We start from the raw sequence: 20,795 nt of genomic DNA on the forward strand, positions 1-20,795 counted from the left end.
AATGTTATTTATGTATTATGTTGTCCATTATCCTCATAGATTTTCTTCATTTTCCTTAATTTTTACTTAATTCGAATTTTTTTAAGTAGCTATCAAGTCCAACTACTCTATAACATGATTTTGATTGGAACGAAGTAAAACAAAAGGCTATTTTTAAAAATACATTTATATGAATAAATACATATTCAAAATTAGTACATAAGTTCAACCATACCTGAAAATATGTACGTGTATGTGTCTGTGTGCACGTGTGTTTATAAAATGAATACACACCCTAGAATTTTAGAGATAAAGATTTAAAAACTATGAATCCAGCATTTGAGAAATACTCTTATGTTTATAAGACTTTATTTGAGAATAGTCAGAATAAGAGTTTCTGTATGTGTGCATATGTGTGTGATCTGCATAATGGTAAGCAGTTTGTGTGCCAGCTCTCTAGAAAACATGCATCCAATAATAAAAAATGTAATTGATTTTATTTCTGGATTAATAGGCCAAAACAGAAAGTGGAATATTAGACTCATGCAAATTAGTATTACCATCTGCTGAAAGAACTTGCAAAAGAACTTCAAAACTGTTTTTACATTCCATTACGCTTTCTGCTTGTTTGTGATGAGAACCCAAAGCAGAATACTTACATTCGAGTTGCTGCAACTTGAGTTTTGAAAGTGGAGCAGAATTATCCAGAACTGGAAGCTATCCGTTTATAGGAATTGTTAAAATTCTAATATTTCTTCACCAAATATAATAGAAGGAAGATTATTTTTCCTCTGGAGTCAAAAAATATGTTGCTGTGTCCTGTGGAGTTAAAGAATTTAATTGAATAACTTCCAACTCTGGAATTTTCACATCTACCTTTTAAAATGAAAAATAGTATAAATGAATAATGTTAAAGTATAATATTTAAAAAAAGTTATTTGGCATTTAAGTTGAAAATCATTTCCTTCGGAGTACTAGAATTCTTCTAGATACTTATCATTTGACTCACATTATTATTCCTAAACTCATTATCTAGTACACGCTGTAACTAACATTTCCATGAGAAGAAATTGTTTAGAAATAAAGACATATTCTGCACGAAAGTCCAAAAGTATTTTGAGAGCAACAATTTACAGCTTTTACACGCAAAGGGAAACAATTCCAATTCCAGTTAGTAAACATCATAATATACGTTGCCTATTTTCAAAGATACTGAGAGTTTTATAAAATAATATTATACCCTAGCAACTGTTATTACCATTTCATAAATATCAGAAAGAAATATTTCTATAAAGAGGAGACCATTTTATTTGGTATATACCATGGACATATATCATAGAAATTGAGATATATACCATCGAAATAATCATTACTTTGAATTATGAAGATAAAAATACAGAATAATGTGTGAAGGAAAGCATCACGTAAATGAAAATTTGATTATTGGATGTGTCCTGTTTCTCGTGTTTTCTTAGCAAATGTTTAAGTTTAAAGTGTCTTAAATAAATTAGGGTAGTTTATGTAAATAAGATATATTTAACATTCCATATAATTTTAAATAAACAAATAAAGAAAGAAAAAAAGATACAGCAATCACAATAATACATTGAACTTTCAAAACAAAGGAACAGAACAGAGCAGAACTGAGGTTACCAGAGATGGGAAGGAGGAGGGTGTGGGGTGAAGGAGGAATTGGTGAAGGGCCATGAAAATCGATTACATTGTGTAATGTTGAGTGCGCTCATTATCCTGATTTGAACGTCACATATTGCAGACAGGTGGTGATAGTCACTGCTGTACCCCACAGATACGTTCCAATAAAAGAAAATAAATAAATTAAATGCAAAGAAAAACATAAATGAATAAATAAGTAAAATGAATTGAAAATAACATCTTGGTACTTTCTAGATTGTGCACATGTTGTTTATCTTAGTCTTCTTTATTGGGACCTATTAATCTCTAGGCAATGTATTAAAAATGATAGTAAGTATTATGTGAATTATTTTTTAAACATCATGTGAGACTGAAACAATTAAAGAGGAAAAAAATTATTTTTCTGGTCATTTTCCAACAATATATGTTATTTTCTTCAATTGATCCTCTCTAAGTCAATCTGTATTATGATCACTGCAAAAACAGGAGAAATTTCCATCAAAATTTGGTTTAGATGTGGAGACCAATAACCCCATATGTATACCAAGAGTGTAAAAAAGATTTGTTACCTACATAATTGAGATCTCTGGAACAAACAGAGCCAGACTCTCAACAAAGTTTGAAATTTCATTAATATCATACTGAAATAAAAATTTTTTCATCTAGAAAATTTCTTGCTTTGTAATACAATTTAGCCTCAATTCATATTTTGTTTTCCATCTCTCAAGACAATATTGTGGGGAAAGGGGTAGAAATGGACTATATTATGGAGATCTGGCAACATTATGAATTATGTTACTCCAACACTAGAATAGTGAAGGATTATTAAGTTAACTATAACCTGTTTGGTTAATTCATTCAAAAAATAATAGAACTCAATCCAGAAGGATTTTGATGCAGATAACCTTTGATTTTGGCTCAGTAGTTTTAAAAATAATGATGATGACAACACTACCAGTAAAAATAGCAACTTTTTTTTTTCTGGAGCAAGACAAGTTTATTCTAAAAGTCATATAGGAAATATAAACATTCAATAATAGCTACAAATCACTAAAGATAGAATTAAATGTTGAAAACTAGCCTAAATTTTGCAACATTTTTACAGTTAAATGATTATGTTACTGACCTGTGAACATTTATATGATTATATTTAAAACAGAATAAAATACTAAATACAAGTATGTAAAAATTTAGTGGATTATTAAGGTGACATTTCAAATGACTGGGGAAAAATTATATTGTTACTAAAGGTTTAGTCACAACTGTATAACCATTTGGAAATAATTACAGTTATATCCAAACATAACAATTTACACACCTAAATGAAACTAATTGAATCAACAATCAAAATGTTAAAACAGATTTTAAATTATAGAGAAAACCCTAGGTATATTTCTTTACATCCTGAATGTTGGGAAAGCTTCTGAATTCTGGTCAAAAATCTAGGTATGATTTTTTTAATTGCCAGATTAGACCATATAAAAATAAAATAGAAACATTTTCATGGCTAAAAAACAAACAAAAAAGGCAAAATCCAAGAAAATGACTAAGTAGGAGAAAATCTTGAATTATATATTACAAATAAAGGTTAGTTTTCCTAATATAAAAAGAAGCTTGAAACAATATTTAAGTTTTAAAAAATTCAAAGGACTTATAAAATGGACAAAAGACACAATTCTCAAAAAATGTATACAAATAAAACTCTAAAACTCATTCCCACCATTGATTATAAATGTATACCTATCTATGAGTGTGTATGAGTATACATGTGTGTGCACTTACACAAATAATATGCAAATAGTATATTATGAGCCTGAAGTTTTTAATTTGCAGCCAAGACATCAGGATTATTTCATGATACAAAGGGTATAGATTGAGGAAAAGTTGACATATGGCAGCAGTAAGCTATTCATGCCATCAAGTTTGCCTTGGTCAAATCCCATGTATAATACTTTCAATTGATGGTGGAATAGTAAAGGACTTCTAGGTATGCCTCGTTGGATAAAAACTTTAATACCTTTTCATTATGTGTAGTTTCATGATGTGTGTTGATCACCTGGTACTCTTTTTTCAGTCCTTTAACCTCAAACCCCACCCAGTAAAAAGTCCAGGACTACTTCTCCATAGGAGAATAGTTTCCTGCTAAAAGGTTGTTGGCTCTGTTACGAATTGCTAAGTGATTCTGTTGTGATTCTTTCATAAGTTCTGCTACAGGTTCAAGAACAGCCTTCTGATCAAGTTCACATTCTCCCAGCAACATTAGATATTTTACCAAATGGTTTATGTAATAGCATATAAGTACTAAATGACAGAAATGTTTGCAATATTGGCAAGAGATGTTGCACAGCTTCACTCGTTCTGCCTCCACTCAAATCTAGAAGAGACAATACAATATGTGCTCCCAATTTTGTTACCAACTTAAGTATTCTGTTGTCTTTTTAGAGGTAAAAAAATGCAAGCTTCTTCCATGTCCTTCATCCTAGTAAGAAAGATCCTTTTATCCTTCACACATCAAGACATTTACTGAACAAGCAGAATCCTGTATAATGGTGGTAATTCAACTTCTCTTCTTCATAACAGATTATTATTAGGATACCTAGACTAAGATACTTCCAATCCGCATGATGTAAAAATATGATGGATCGGTTACCTAGAAAAATAGAAAACAGTGGTTAGAATCTGAGATAATTGAAAATGAAACTCTGTAAATAATGCAGCTATTCTTAATGATAAAGTGCAGTTTATGACAATGAGGCTAGTTAGTTAAGCTTAGAGGAGAGAAACATGACTGAACAGAGGAGCACAAAGGACTGAGAGAGCAGAATGTTGAAGATTTTGCACAGATCTTGTATTTGGATAATGAAGTGACCAGGAATAGTGATAGGAATAATAGGAAGAGTAGAATACCATAAATAGGTCAAAACATAAAAAAAATTAGGGAGGGACCAAGAAATCAATAATTGAGAGGAGAAATCATGTTAAAGTCTAATAACATTTGCTTTTCAAATGAGAAGAAAGTATCAGAGAAATAACAAGAAATATTTTCAAATTGGCTGTGGGATGTTAGGAGAATGCAGATGCTACCTATATAATTTAGGGCAATTAGTGTCCTCTGCGACAAACATGTTTGAGTTAGTGAAAAAGATTAAATATAAAAAGGTAGAGAAGAAGTCAAGGATTTAGAAAAGCATAACGATGGTGTATCATGAATTCCAACAAAAGAAATCAAAGCAGTTTTGGCAAACACTGAGGCATGTGTGATAAAGATATACAGCACTATCCACAGCATGATTCTTGGGTTAGGAGAATTTAACTTATGATGTTGACCGCAATAAATGGGTTCTGAAGCATGACAATTTTTGTTCAGGTAGTGCAGGGAAATGAGTAATCAAAGTATATTTCATAGATTTATCGAGAAGTTTTGAACCTACTGTCAACCAAATTTGTTGGTTGGACAAGGGACGGACAAGGAACACCCTGAAGTCATGATCTCTGATGTTGAGTTAGATTTTTGGAAGGGACTATTTACCTTAGACTAAGAGGCCATGAGATCTCAAAGCAGTGAGGAAAATGAACTTCCAGGAAAATTCTACTCATTAATTCAAGAGGCTGGAGGTGTGGCAGTTTGAGCAACATTAAAATATGCGGATGTCAGCTAAGAACTCATGTCAGAGGATTTCATCTTGAATTACTGGCATTAATAATTTCAGTGCTTGTCATTCATTGATCTATGTAAATATCAATAACCATAGTGAACATATGAAGTAGTCAGATCCATCTAAGTCTTTGATTTCTAGCCATCATTTTAAATTTGCTCATATGCGTTTGCATAAATCATCCATTAATATAAAAGTTTCTCTATCATTGCTTTAAAAACAGTGTGAATCTCAATGTCGCCTTTACTCAAAATGACTTACTAATACATCTTGGGCTTTGTTTAAAACAGGAAGATATTAAATCTTTACAAATTATTAATATATGAACATCCATGTAAGAAATTAAAATCATTTGATTGTTTTTTATTGAAATTGAAATTTCTTATATTTTATCAAATAGTCTAGGTTAGAGTCAAACTCTCTCAGCTCGGTACGTGACCTACTCTTAGTTGGGTGCTCTTTACCATCTTGTATCCTTCCAAGTCACCTAATCCAGCACCCACACTACAATTAATCTTGATTCCACAGGTATCTCAAGTCTGCTGATATTTATGTTCCATACGTAATTAAAACTACTTCTTGAAAGCCTCCCAAATCTCTCTTTATTTCCTTTCTTCTTTCTATGCGGTTCATAATATGCACCATAGTCAGCCTTGATTGACAGATTTTTATTAATTGGTAATGTTCTTGAATATACTTACCCCTATTTATCCACTTTTCTAATTTCTTCTCATAATTTAAGACCTAAATTATACTTTTTCGCAAATATTTTTACAACTTCCAACACCAAGTGCTGAAATTTGTAAAACATTGTGACTTGTATTATTCATTTTGTCCACTGCTTTAAAATCTACTTAAATGTCTTTTTTATTTTTATTTTTATTTTCTTCCTTCCCCTCCTCCTGTGTCTTAAAGTGTATATCTGTATATCAAATGAAAATGTAGCTTCGTGTGGGCTGAGACTTTCAATTTACTTAATGTATATACAGTTGTTAAGTAGACAAATACATAACTACAAAAAACATGAGACAAAACATATGTCTTTGTCTAAAAAAATCAATTTTTATCATTCTTTGTATATCTCTTTTCCTTTATTGCTTCTAACAGAGGACCTAAGCCAAAAATTTTGACACAATTGTGTGAAGATTCTTATCTAAGCTTTTAATTTCTTTTTTGTTGTTGTTAGAACATAACTTGTACTCAAAAGTTCAAGCTATGGAAAATTTTTATAGGCCAAAATGGTATATAAACAAAGTGTTTGGTGCTTTATTAGCTAAAGCTATTGTTAAAGAAAATATCACACTGACAAGATGAACAATGAAGCTGATATTGTTCAGATACTATTCCTAGCAATAGGGGAGAAAGTACAGGCTAAGCCTGAGACCTCAGCTCCACTGAAATAAAGCAAGGGGAAATTTTCAAGAGCTGAGATGAGGGGATCATAAACCTCTGTGTTTGCTAATTGTCCTTACCCAAAGGCACAATAGGAGGTGGTTTTACAACTTGAAGCAAGGTGCCTGCCTAAGTCAGACCCCTATTCCCCCACAGAAACTGGGAGATGAGGCACTATCTTTCTTGATGATAACATTTCAAAGGGATGGCTCCCAGGTCCTTTCAGGAATACAATCCTAGATTGTAAAACTGGCAGGAAGTCTTTCAAAAAATGTACATCTCAGAAGGACAGAAAAAGAACTTACTATTGCAAGTTTTCTAAAGTAAATGCTCTAAGAAAAGAGAGGTCAGTGTCCTAGAGTCAGGAAGAAGCCTGTCTAAAGTTTAGTCAAGTTGAGGGAAATGTTGAGGCCATCTTAGTCACCTTTAAGGACAATATATTTCCTTTGTTTTAATTATTTTTCTATAAAAGAAATTCTACTTTAAGTTCCTAAAAATGTTTATTACTGTGAAAAATTATAGCAATTCCTTGGTGACTTAGTCTGTTTCTGCTGCTATAACAGAGGCTATGAAGTCCAAAATCAAGACACCAGCAGATCTGGTGTCTGGTGAGGGCTCACTCTATGCTCCATAGATGGCCTTGTTGCTGAGTTCTCACATGGTGGAAGGACTGGAAGGAACAAACTGGTTTCTCAAGCTTTTTAATAAAGAGATAAATCTCTGCCCTCACGGCCTAATCAACTCCCAAAGTCCCTACCTCTTAATACCATCATTTGGGCAGTTAGATATCAACATATGAATTTGGGGGAACACCAACATTCAAACCTTAGCACATGGTTTCCAACCAGTCTTAATTATTTACTTCAGCCAAATGTCTCTGTAATGTTTCATCTATTCCACCAGTATCCACATGTAATATTGTAAGTGTCTGTCTTTCTCACTGCATAGTGAGTTTTTAAGAGTTAGTGACTATGTACACACAGACACACAATTACAGATATGAATGTTTTCTGAAAACTGAATCAGAGTAAGGTCTAGTGGATTCTAAAGAACTTTGTTGATGATAGTCTTTTTTGAATGACTGAAAATTCCACACATGAATGGAATTTACTTTTGTTATTTATCTTTCATTAATAAAATGTGCTAAAATTCATATTTATTTCTTTCAGAATAATATTTTATTTTTAATAAGTTTACTTTTGTTATTGATTTTTCATTAATAAAATGTACTAGAAGCCATATTTATTTATTTTAGAATGATATTTCTAATTGAAAAATAAAATAGAAAGATGAACTTCATCAGTAGCTGCTGTAGTAAGGTAAAAAGTTGTATTAACAAAGGAAATACACATTCATAGTATAGACTGAGGCAGAATAAAAGTAACCATTGTTCAATTTTCCTGAAGTTCCCATGGATAATTAATAATCGTTAATTACCTTAGTTCTGAGGAATTCAGTGTTTTCTTTTCAAAAAGCTCAGAATTATTAAAGGCATATAACTCTATTTGTGGCACATTACTGATCTCAATGCTACAACTATTAAAAGATATCGGATGATGCTAACACCTGAAATTTCTCACAGTAGCTTTTATGACTTTTGCTTAGAATTTTATCAAAAATATATCAATATTCTCCAATATTTATAATGACAAATTCAATAAATTTTGTTTATTTTATATTTGAATGTCATTTTTTAGGGAAAATTGAATATTACATTGTAATTTTTCTCTGTAACAATGACATTATTCATATATATTTTAATGTTCTTCAGTAGGAAGCAGTACAATCTAAGTTCAGAAAGAAAAGGGGAAAACAAAGAATAGGTTGTCCAAGAGGATAAAATGTTAAAACATAAAATTATTTGATTTGAAAACTCAAATTCATACAGTATTTATTAAAAACAGTTTATTACTCATTCTAATATTACTTTTAGGACCTATTAATTTATATGAACCCCATTACCTTTTTTCCTCACAGACTTCAAGCTCAGTGTTCCATCTATAGCCCATTAAGGATAAATGCTTTACACGTCTTCTTCAGTAACTGTGTTTGTATCTGAAGCATGTAAAAATTTTACCACTGGGAGTTTTAAAAGAAATGTGAAAAAGACATCCACAAGGAAATATTTTCAGGGAAACTTCCTTTAAACTGAACCTTTCTATTACTATGAGTTTTCTTATCTAAAAAATGTGCATATATAAAAATTGTACAATTTAAGATAGATCCAAAATATAACTTAGGAAATAACTGAAATGGTTATATTTAAAATAACTAATAGCTTTATTAAACACCCTAAACAAAATTCAATTCTTCTTGATACACTGGAAATGTCAAGATTTTAAATAAAATTTATATTTCAGAGTACTTCTCACTATATTTTTTTATATCACATTGTTCTTTTATATCAGAACCTTCCCTGACCTCATTTTTTGGTTGCTTTCAATTTTATGATGACTTGTCATGAAAATATTTTTCTCATCTGTTAAAGTATAATAACAAATAATAAAGTAATAAATATCAGTATGTGAGTTTATGGAGAATAATATATATCTTGGAAATATGCTAAAAAATCATATTATGCGTTTTCTGACAGTCTATAAATGGGGAATTTTAAATACTATTATTTATAAAGTACATTTTTCCTAAAATGCTTTAAGTTTCTTATGAAACTTACACAAATAAGGGAAATAAAAGCAAGAGATCTCTTATTGTTTTAGAATACAGAATACAAATAAATATTTCTACAAAGTCATCATGATAAAATTAGAATATAAAATATATCACACAACTTTGCATATTACACAAGAACTCCATAGTTGGGAAGAGAAATTTTTGGAACTAGATATGTAGAATTGAGAAGGTAGTTTCTACAAGTTGCATAAGACTTGTTCTATAATTGGCCGGTTGAGGTCAATGCACACAAAAGAAGACCTAGAAAAGAGTCAGCAGAATGGAATTGATAGGGTCAGGAAGCCTGATAAACTTCAGAAGGCACTGTAAGGAAGATTGTCTAAGCTCTTTCTAAAGTTCAGAAAAACACTAGATGCAAGTATGCAAAATATATATATATATATATATATATATATATATATATAGTTTTGCATCTGGTTTAAGAAGATATTTGAAAATATGGGTAATTTTCTACCCCATATTTTCCAAAGAACTAGTTCTTGAAACCTTTGTAGAGATTCTATGAGTAAACTGTTTTCTAGCAATGTTTAAACACAGTATTTTTAAAATGAACAGAACTGTTATATAGCGAGAATTTGATTGGATTTAATATGTAAACATGATATACTTCAAACCTTTAAAGACATTATATCAAAATTATTTGACCCTAAAGCTTAGTGGGGAAGGAGCTCCACAGTACATAAATTTGGGAAAAATGCTTCATTCTTAACTTTAAAAATTTTGTCTGTTTTCTAGTGAGGCAGATAAAATCAGTTAATGAGAAAATAATGAGTGACAGATGGCATTTTAAAGCACTTGCTGAATAATTTCAAATGTAAGACCAAAAAATACTTTTTTACAGCATATGAAATTGACAATATAATAATGATACAATATAGTGTATTGTTAATTTATGAATAACATTATTGAAATATTTTATTGATCTTTTTAATATTTTTCATCAATTTCTACTCATATCAATCCTCTATTTATTGACTATAATAACCATACTTTTATACACAATATGTTTAAAGTTGTTTCTAATTTCATGCTATTGATTGTTCACAGACACCTTGAAGAGTAGATGAAGCAAATACCACTTGCCTCATTTGAAATATAAGAAAATACACAGATATAGGGGAATTACTCATGAATCAATATAACCAAGAAACCGATGTAACCCAGCAGCATACTTTTTATTCTGTTCAGGTCTACTTTGGGGACAACTGCTTTATTAGACAATTATTTAAAACTCTTTCCAAAATATCATATTTAGTATTTAGTGTGTGTGATATTTACTCACGATTTTTTGTTGCTGAAAAATACGTGATTTCTAATTCAGAGACATTTGACTTTTAGAAATTAAACTATTCAGCAATGGTGTATTGCAGCAGACATAAAAGAAAAATGTTTTCCTCCATGTGGAGGTTTAGCTTCAACACAATGAATATTATGCAAATGACCTGAGGACACTGCCGAGGAGACTGGCTTACTCAGTTCTCTCACTGGAGATCAGCTCAAGCAGTTGTGGCTCTTCAGGATCATTCCTTTTCCTTTCATTTCCCACTTTCTAATTTTAAACCTCACCAATCTTTGAATTGTTTTCTTTTCTTAAGAAAGTATACTGTATGCTTTTCATTTAACAACTTTACTTTTTACTGAAAGAATTTTGAATTAGCAAAAGGACACAAATAAAACATGAAATAAATATGAAATATATAGTTACTTGAAATTTCTTTTTTTTGAAACCCCAATCTCCTTCTTATAAACAAAAAGGAGTGTTATGAACTGCATTTCTCATACTTCATGGTAGCACTAAGAGTTTTAAAAGATACCATTCACTGGAATAAACCTCATACTTTGAGCAAATGTGCAAAAAAATCATTTGGGAAAAGATTCTCAAGTTACCAGAGTGCATTCATACTAATTATGAAATGATGATTAAAGTAAAACACAAGCAGAATTAAAGATAATAAATTAGAAAATTGAGTCACTTTTAGCCTGTTATTCTATAAGAGAAAATTATGTCCATAGATTTATGTAATGTCTTGGATATAAAGTTAGATTATGTATAAATCATTGTGATGCATTGCTTTTCATCAAATGATCATGGATATATAAGCATAAAATTAAATATTTTTAAGTAAATTAAATAACAAGAATGTATTTCTAATGCTATGGTAGCTTAATCTAAATATGTTACACTTCTCTGCAAGAAAATGTTTTTCTAAAATTAAATTTAGAGAGAAACTAGTAATATATTTAACTGTAAACTCCTACATAGCATTTAATCTCTAAAAACTACTTAAAGATATATTGGAAAAAGACTTCCTGTTCGGTAAATGGTGCTGGGAAAACTGGACATCCATATGTGGAAGAATGAAACTAGACCCACACTTCTCACTATATACCAAAATCAACTCAAGATGGATTAAAGATGTAAATATACATCCTGAAACTATAAAACTCCTGAATAAAAACATAGGGGAAACACTTCAGGAACTACTACTGGTCAAGATTTATGAATATGACGCCAAAAGCACAGGCAACAAACGGGATTATATCAAACTAAAAAGCTTCTGCTCAGCAAAAGAAACAACCAACCGAGAGAAAAGACAAGCTGGTGTGGGAAAAAAATATTTGTAAATTATGCATCCAATGAAGGATTAATATCCAGAATATACAAGGAACTCAAACAACTTAACAGTAAAAAAATAAATAACCTGATTTTTAAAAAATGGGCAAAGGAGCTGAATAGACATTTCTCAAGGGAAGACAAACAAATGGCCAATAGACACATGAACAAATTTGCAACATCACTAAGCATCAGGGAAATGCAAATCAAAATGACATTGAGATACCATCTCAATCCAGTTAGACTGGCTGTTATCAAAAAGACAGAGAAGAACAAATGCTGATGAGGATGTTGAGAACGGGGAACACTCCTACACTACTGGTGAGACTGTAAATTGGTGCAGCCATTATGGAAAACGGTATGAAATTTCCTCAAACAATTACAGAGAGAATTGTCGTAAAATCCAGCAATTCCACTGCTGGGTATATACACAGAGGCATGGAAATCATCATGTTGAAGGGATGCCCGTGCTCCCATGTTTATTGCAGCTCTATTTACAACAGTGAAGAGTTGGAACCAACCTAAATGTCCATCGTGGGATGACTGGATAAGAAAAACGTGGTATATTTACACAGTCGAATACTATTCTGCCATGAAAAGGAATGAAATACTGCCATTTGCAGTGACATGGCTAAAATTAAAGAAAATTATGTTAAGTGAAATAAGCCAGGCACAGAAAGAAAAATACCACCTCTTCACTTATAAGTGGAAGCTAAAAAATAATAATACTAATAATAAAGAAAGAAAGAAAGTGAAAATAATCACAATAATACATTGAACTTTCAAAGAAGAGAACAGAATTGAGATTACCAGAGGTAGTACAGAGGGAGTGGGAGGTGGGTGAGTCAGGAATTGGTAAAGGGCCACAAAAATCGATTAAATTGTAGAATATACTAATTGTCCTGATTTGAATATCACATATTGCACATAGGTACTGATATTTAATGCTTTACCCAACAGATATTTACAGTCAACTATGTTCTGATAAAAAAAAAAAACACAGATATGTACAATCATGTTTCAATTAATTTAAAAATTTTTGAAAATAAAAAGCCTGATTTAAATAAATTAATTAATAAATAAATATAAATGCTAGGGTATACCCAAAGGAATGGAAATGATCATGTCGAAAATGATGTTTATTGCAGCTCTACTTACAATAACCAAGAGTTGGAATCAACTTAAATGCCCACTGAATGATAACTGAATAAGGAGTATGTGGTATATATACTCAATGGAATACTACTCTGCCATTAAAAAAAAGAATGAAATTCTGCCATTTGCAGCAACATGGATGAACTTAGAAAAAATTATGCTAAGTGAAATAAGTCAGGCATAGAAAGAGAAATGCCACATGTACTCACTCATAAGAACTAAAAAAAGAGAAAAAGTAAGAAAGAATTACATTAACACATGGAACTTTCAAAAAAAAAGAGAGATCAGAACTGTGGTTATTAGAGTTGGGAAAGGGGGAGAGGAAGGAGGTTTGGCAAGAAACTAGTTAAGGTTCACAGAGATTGATTACATTTGTAAACATGAGTACACTAATTATCCTGATTTGATCACCACATATTGTACATATGTATTAATATTTGATTCTGTACCCCACAAATATATATAATCAATAAAAAGGTAAAAATAAAATAAGACTGATATAAATAAATAAATGAATATAAAGTACTTTTTAGTTGTGCAGTTTATTTCTAGGTAAGAAATTTCTAAATGATTCAGCTACAACTTTACAATCCCTATGGAGCATAGGGAAAAGCTTTTGGTGTCATATTTCTGCTCTCTCAGGTTGGCTTTCTCCCATTATACTGGTGGTATATATCACCAAGATTTTCCATATGTGAGCAAGTACATTTTGTACACACTTGAAGACTCATGTAGAAACAAAAATAAAATGAGAATATTCATCGTACAAACATGTTCTATAACATTATGAATGTTAGGTACCCTAAGGACTGTCAAAAGGGATACAGCTCATTTAACCAGCAAGCAAATTCTCTATATTCACTCTAATAACTACAGTATGTTTTTCTCAATTTTACTGTCAAATTGATACATATATTCTGATATCAAATGGACATTTGATTTCTATAGACTACAGACTATATAAAAATTAATTTAATGTTTAGCACATCTAAATGAAACTAAATTAAAATATCAAATCTAAAAATTTATTTTAGTTCAAAACCTGCTTCTTTTTCTCTCCTTATTTGGAATCTATAGTGGTTCTCTTTTTGTGTTTTGTTTTTTTCTTTTTCTCTTTCTAATCTATGTGTTTCTACGTATTTACTCTATGCTCTAAACTGTTTTATCTGGCATTCTCTCCCATCACTTGGATTTATCTCTCTCTTTTCTATAAAGAAACAAAATTGTATGTCTCTAGCTCTTACCTCTCTCCAAGTTCTATATCTCATTTTCAGAAACTACTAGACAATATGGGAGATATATATCACAAAACAGATTCAAAATTGAATATTGAATGTATACTGTCCCAATTTCATTTAGTGCTGTTTTCTGCATTTTTTATTCATCTAAATGCCACCATAATTCTTTCATTCACCTTGTTTTGCAACCTTGAAATCCTTTATGTATTGTCCCTCTTTTACTCTCCATGTGTTGAGTTTCCAAAGCTATCTAGTTTAACTTTATTTCTTTTCATTTCTAGCCATCTCTATTTCAATTTTCTTATCTTTTCTTCTAAACAAAGCAAGTATCTTTCTATTTGGTCTCCACACTCCTAACCTTTGTCTAATCTATTTTATTCCATGTGCAATTGTCATGGTTCTGAAGACCAACTCCAAGCATGCTATTTTATCAAAAACCTTACTCGAAAACTTATTTTCCAGACTAGGTATACCTTTCTATAATACCATGCAGTGTTCTTCATGAGACATTGTAGTGAAAAAAGCAGGATGAAAAAAAGTATGTAGCATGATACCAAATATCATATTGAAAGACAGAAGAATAAGCCATAAAATTTTTTAAATGATTTTTCCAGAAGAGAAAAGGAAAGGGGTTAAGAGGTAATAGAAACTAAGCTTCTTATAATATGCCTTATTGTGTATATTTCTTTTCAGAATTAGGTCAGTAATTTATATAATTTAAGACTAATTTGAATGTTCAAAAGTTCTAAAATTTGAAAGGCAAAATGATTTACATAGACCAAAACCTGAATTGAGTTGATAGCATAGCATCTTGGAGTTTAACTCTTTCAAGTGACTGTAGAATAAAGTGATTTATTGTACATTCCAGTGGGATTTACACTAAAGATAAAAGGAAAGCAAAACACAAACAGCCACACAAAAACAAAAACAAAAAAAACCACCTTAACTTTATTGATGTTAGTGTTTGTATTATAATTATGAAATTATAATATGCATATTGTGGGTTAAATCAAATGAGTACTGATACCTTTGTCACTAAGAAGATTTTTAAGGTGGTGTAAAGCAACTATGGATGTAAGATTAATGATGTCAAATTAAAGTCCTGCAGTTCTGAAAAAAAATGGTCTTTTTTATCTTCAAAAATGCACACTACATAAATGTTTCCTCTAGAAAAGACCTACCAAAAAAAAAAAAAAATCACCAAACCAGTAGAGATGAACAGTTCTCACACCAGAATTTTTCTAAGTACTATCTTCTACCAAAAATCCTGGGTCCTCTAGAGAATGTCTGATTCCAAGTTCAAACCAGAAATACACAAAATGAGTGCTAAGCATCTTAAAATAACACATACTTAGGAAAATAAAAATGGCTGAGAAAGTCATGTCTAAAAGACTCAAAAGTTAAACTGAGTAAGTTTCTATTGGCCAAAGAGAAGACTATTTTTGCATAAATAAGGATACTTATTGTAATAGTTTGAAAATCAGCAAATATTTGTAAATTCATAAGTAAAATAATAGAAATGATGATGATAATTGTGCTTGAACACTTTTAAAAGACACGTGAAAGCTACTTTATTATTTGTAAAACTAACAAATAAAGTAAAATAATCAAGTCTTTATTTTGCCTTTACAATACGTTCACAACTTAATGTTAAACAAATTAGTGGTTGGCAAATGTTCCTAGTCATAGGAATATTCCAGAAATAAAATAAAAATTAGAATATTACCATTTTTAGTTCTTAATTAAATGGCAGATCAATCAATGATCATGAGTGACATTGTCACAAAAACAAAGGTAACCACACATATGTCCCCTTTGTAAAAGGGTTCTGAAGAGCAACAGAACCTCCAAGACACATATATTTATACCTTGAGGGGTGTGGGGGAGAAAGAGAGAGAGAGATTGATTTATGTAAGGAATAGGTTCAAGGGATTAAGGAAGCATTGAAGTCCAACGTCAGCAAGTTGGAGGCCCACAAGAGGTGATGACACAGTTCTAGTCTGAGTCTAAAGGCATGCCAAATAAGGGCTGGTCAGTTAGCTCCGTTGGTTAGAGTGCCACATTGTAAAACCAAAGTCAAGGGTTTAGATCCACATATAGGCCAGCAGTCAAAAAATAAAGGCCTGAGAACCAGGAGAGCCAATAGTCTAAGTTCCAGTTCAAAAGCTGTCAGGCTAGAGATTCAGGAAGAGCTGATGTTTCATTTTGAGTCTGGAGGCAAGAAAACTGTCGTTCTAGCTCAAGCAGTCAGATAGGAGGAGTTCCCAGCTGTTTCCTGAGAGTTTCCTATTGTTAGCCTTTTTATTCTATTCAGGCCCTCAACTGACCGGATGAGGCCCACCTGCATTAGAAGGGCAGTCCACCCACTTTACCCAGTCTATTGATTCAATGTCAATCTCACCAACAAACGCTCTTATAGGCACACCCAGAAAAATGTTTTACTAAAAATATGAGTATCCTGTGGCCCAGTCTAGATGACATGTAAAACTATCACACCCCTGAATGGAAGTACAAAGAATTTTAAATGCAGCAGTCTTGACAAAAATAAATTAATGTGAATATGATGAAAACTCCAAATCTAACCACAAAGTCATAAGAAATTATCTTGTGGCTACAATCATCAGTCCAACCTATGATATTCTTCATGATTTATAAAATGTTTCCTTTAACAAAACATTTCAAAAAAATTTTAAAAGATATAGAAGGAAATTTGGAACAGTAAACAATATTTGGGAGCCATTTTTCCAAGTCACAATGAATGGAAATTCTTTGAGTAATGATTCAAACTTTTTTAAAAATAGGAACTTGATGATAAAGTTCTAAAGATGGACGTTGGTAATGGTTGCACAAAATGTGAATGTATTTAATGCCACTGACCTTTATGTACTCAAAAATGTTTAACATGGTAAAATTGTTTATGCATGTTACCACAATTGAAAACATTTAAAAAATGGAAATATAAACCCATAAAAATAGATAATTGATAAAAAATTAGGTTTATAATGGTGCTGTGATTATTTTTTAAGACAGCATATTATCTGGAGTTACATACCAAAATATTTTTTTATTTAAAATAATGATTCTTCAGATATAATTCAAAGTAATCCTAGAGTTGAGGTGAAAGGTGGTATAGATTATACAATTTCACCATGTATTTATAATTGTTGAAGAGGGTCACAGATATTTTATATTACACTCTCAAATTCTGTACTTGTCTGAAAATGTCCAAAATAAAAAGTTAAAAATGAAATAGTTCTTTATTCCTATATTCTATATTCTCTAAAAAACTACTCCCATTTCTGTACACTAACATGTTACGCATTCTATTTGTACCAGCTTTTAAGTAAAATCATTATGAAAAACATTTTTTCGCAGAGCTGATACTTTCTTGTTAAAACAGGAGAATAGTAATATCTACTATAGATAATGATGGTGATGAATAGGTCAGGTAACAATTACAGTGCCTGCCGGTATGCATCAATGTTTCTCTCTCCCTTTCTTGTTCACAAAACATATCTGATCCCTGGAGGATTAATTTTTTTTCAGGGTTATCAATCTAGTTCCAGTTTTTATTTGTCGTAAAAACAAATCTTAGTGAACTTCTTGTCTAAAGCAACACTAGCACTTATTCTGACAACTTATATTTTATAACAAAGTTGCAATAACTAAAAAATTAAAACAATAAGTTATATAAATATCTTTGAGCCTTTGTGCATTTAATTAGATAGAAAATAATGAGGTTTTCTACATTGCTTCAAACATTGTACAAAGTTCGATATAATCCTTAACCATCTCTATGTCCAAAATGGCATAGGCTCAGTAAACAGACATTTACCTATCCCACCATACTTCATCACATTTTGTACAAGTCATCACGAAAACTATGACTTTAGTCATAAAGAGATGACTTATCCTTTACCCTATCCTTGTCCTTTTTTGGGACTCACAAACTTGGTTTCTGGAATAAGAATGTCAAAGAATATATTAGTAGTAGTATAGATGAGAGAAAGTTAACTCATTTATCAATAAAATCACTCTTATGTTTAAAAAATCACAGAAAGAAGAGAATAAAACAATGACTTTCAATATAGTCCAAGAATGCAGCAAGATATTTGGGAGTAAGCAATAATTACACAATTTAGAATGCAATTTCAGACACAGGTGGTGCTACTTTGCGGTTGCATGAGCTTTGTCTCTAGGAGTACTTTATGTGCTGACAGGTTCTGAATGATCAAGGACATGGTGGGTAAAAAAGATTATATTAGGAAAGATAAAATTGTGTGCCTGACAAGAGCCAGAGACAGGGAGGATGCAGGAACATGAGATGGCTTTACTAATTCAATATATTTATTGAGCAATACAGTGTTACTCTGGACTCAGCAAAGATGCAAATGCTGCTATTCACAGTCTTGTCTAACAACAAAGACCTCAGGCCAGGCTAAGGAATTACTTCCTAGAGGGATGTCCGTATTAATGCTGTGCTGGAAATGAAATGTTAAGCCGTGGAAAGCCAAATGAAGAAGTGAAGAGAGAGCCTGAAAAAGTGATGAATTTGACAATACTAAATGTCAGTGAGCAGAAAGAAAACAGGATACATGAACACTGAGGGTCAGAATTATCTAGTATTTTATATTAGTTCTCATTTATTAAAAAATCTTTACTTGCATTACAAGTGCAAAACATATATTTGTATAAAAACACAGAAGAGCAAAAAATATGTCAGCCTATTTATTCATAAACATTAGTGAGGTAAATTCGCACATATGTTCTACTATGAAAACTTAATATTTATTAGAGGAGACCAAGTATTCAAAAATAATTGAAATGAACTAGATAAGTCAGCTGAAAAATTTTCACACATTGTCATAAATGGCTTTAGTCTCTAAGATTTGGGTAGTGACTTTAGTTCTCTCTCCTGTTATTTCAACAGATTATTATACCTATACTATTTCTCACAGTATTCTCCTAGTGCTTACTTCCTTCTTAAATGATCCCAACATCAAAGATTTTTTAAAAATTAATGCCAAAAGGCTTGACGCCATAACAAAAGGATATTACAAATCACAGTATTTTAAGTATTTAGATGATGAATTTCCCCTAGTGACTTAGAGAATATATTTTAGTTTTAATTCCTCTAAATTCTGCTTTAAAGGTTTTTCTAATTACCTATTTGGGAATAAATCAAGTTTCATTTATTTTGTCTTGTCAAAGACAAACAATTAATACATTTTTAATTTCCCTGCAACTTTTACATTTCTTCCTCATATTGACAAATAAGCCAAAGTTTAGGCGTAGTATTTTATAACATATATTTTATTTCAAAATTGTTCTATAATTTAATGCATTTGTTACTATATTTAAATGCTATAACATTCTATAATAATTCTATAATTAGTAATAATTATAATAATTATTATATTTTATATAATTATATATAATTATATTATATAGTTGTATAATTATATAATTATTAGTATAACAATCATTCTATAATTAGTTAATTTCAGTACTCAGTAGCAATCTTTCCACAGAATGAAATTCTTAGGTACTACTTTTTAAAATTTTTCTACCTTTTCTTTTAAGTGGTTTTATATATCTTCTTTTAAATTTAAAGTTGAGAATGAATATGGAATGCATCGGATTCATGATATTTCCACAAGAACATAATTTATGAACATCTTTAGCTTTTAGCAGTTTCTGATCTATTTTTGCTGAAGTCAATAATACTGTACGCTCAGTGGACAGTGGCTCTCCGCCTTCTCATTTTTCCAATTACAGCTTGAAAAAGAAAATAATGCCTTTTTTAAATTCTTCTCATAATTGCTACAATCTTCCTAAACTTTGTAGGTTACTGTGTCCTAGCCACATATGCCACGCTGGGAGTGGGAAATCACCGGAGTGACACTTTAGGATCCATTTGTTCAGTGACTCACACACAAACATAAATTGCTCATATATCAAAGATTTCATTTAATTCATTAGTTAATCAGGGAACAGTACACAAGATATTTTGACTGATTCTGCATAGAATTTAAAGTGCAGCACTTGTATATTCTGATAAAGAATACTAAAATAAACTTAAGAATAGATGCAGAATTCATAAAACTGGCCAGTATCTATGCAGTAAGAATCAAATGCATTTCACCAGATGCAATTTAGATTTGTATGGAAGAAATCATTTGCACTACTCACAGTTTTCTGCAACTAATATAGATGTGATTCATAAAACAACTGATAGTGAAATAGCTCAAAAGCAAAAAAAGGTACAGAACCCCCATTGAATTAGGTGACACAAAAGAAAAGAAACCAAGCTGGGAATTTTTTGTCCATTTCAAGTCTTCCATATTTTTTTTTTCTCCACAGTACCTTCTCACCCCCATGATTATAATAATCTTAAATAGATAATATTTTGTTACA

Source organism: Cynocephalus volans, chromosome 3, assembly GCF_027409185.1.
Source record: "Cynocephalus volans isolate mCynVol1 chromosome 3, mCynVol1.pri, whole genome shotgun sequence".
NCBI classification, from domain to species: domain Eukaryota; kingdom Metazoa; phylum Chordata; class Mammalia; order Dermoptera; family Cynocephalidae; genus Cynocephalus; species Cynocephalus volans.